The sequence below is a fragment of the Formica exsecta genome, unplaced genomic scaffold (genome assembly GCF_003651465.1).
Source record: "Formica exsecta isolate Colony F162 unplaced genomic scaffold, ASM365146v1 scaffold200, whole genome shotgun sequence".
Lineage (NCBI taxonomy): Eukaryota > Metazoa > Arthropoda > Insecta > Hymenoptera > Formicidae > Formica > Formica exsecta.
In genome coordinates this window covers 4,538-5,555 of record NW_021849299.1, presented here as the reverse complement: position 1 = coordinate 5,555, position 1,018 = coordinate 4,538, and the positions used below count along the sequence as shown (strand labels likewise).

Below are 1,018 nucleotides of genomic sequence, written 5' to 3'. Positions count from 1 at the left end.
TCTTGCTATCAGGTGAATTGTATTAAGCTGTTTTACCATCTAGGATGTGTAAGCAAGCATAGGATTTACGATAAAAATCAAGAATTGGTACCGTGTTCTGGCCCATTTGACAGATTTACAATTGAAAGTGAAGCAGATATGAAGAAGGCATCGGCAGTGGCCGGGGACGGCAGGGACACTACAGGATCTACAGGATCTACAACAGTTCCCGAGAGTGAAGCGAGGGGGGGATTTAAGGCGGGAGGAGGCACGAACCAAGCATCCATCTCAGCGGCACTGCATCTCTTCCGTGACAGCGGCACTGTTGTGTCTGTGTAGGGCGTTTACACTTCCTCAGCCCGACAAATAATTGTTAGAAAACAACATTTGCGGGTCTGAAAAAATATGCGAGGTACAAGTGGCTGAATCGGGAATCGAACCCGAGTCTTCTGCTTTCCGGGCAACTGCTCTTACCACTGAGCTATTCAGACCTCACACCTTACGCCACTTTAACACAGTACATACGACTCCAGAGCGATGCTGGAATCTCGCTCCATGGATGCAGTGCCGATTGCCACGGAGAGACGACATCCCCAGCACGTCTCCAGAGCGGTCCAATCATATTAAACGATTGAAACTTGGCCCCCGTAGCCGCTCAGCGATGAATCTTGACTCGTCACCAGTATGAATGGAAGCCTCCTCGAGTAGTCCATCCTAAACCACTACGCCTAAGCAGCCCCCTCCTCTGCTCCCAATTAATAATACGATCTTCCACCGTCACCACGTGGTGGATCTAGTCCGAAAGATCAGCCCGAACAGCAGAGTTCGGAACTGCATTAGCCCTCTTCCCGGTACGGTGAAGGCGGTGGCGGGTCGGCTCTCATTCTTCTCTGCTGTAGGCGGCGGCCGCAATCGGTGAGCTGGGCACGCTTCGTAGCGGCGGTTGTTCTTCCTTTTGCCGGCGGAGGACCTTTTCGTGCTCGGTTGCCCGGGTGCTAAGCTCGGCTACGCTGGTGGCTTCTGCCGGCCGAATGTATAG

General features: G+C 52.6%; 1 non-coding gene across 1 annotated transcript; it reads right to left on the bottom strand.

Moving 5' to 3' along the window:
• Positions 1–398: 398 nt before the first annotated feature.
• On the bottom strand, positions 399–470 carry Trnas-gga. The gene has a single exon. It is a non-coding gene; the product is annotated as a tRNA-Ser (tRNA).
• Between the last annotated feature and the right edge of the window lie 548 nt (positions 471–1,018).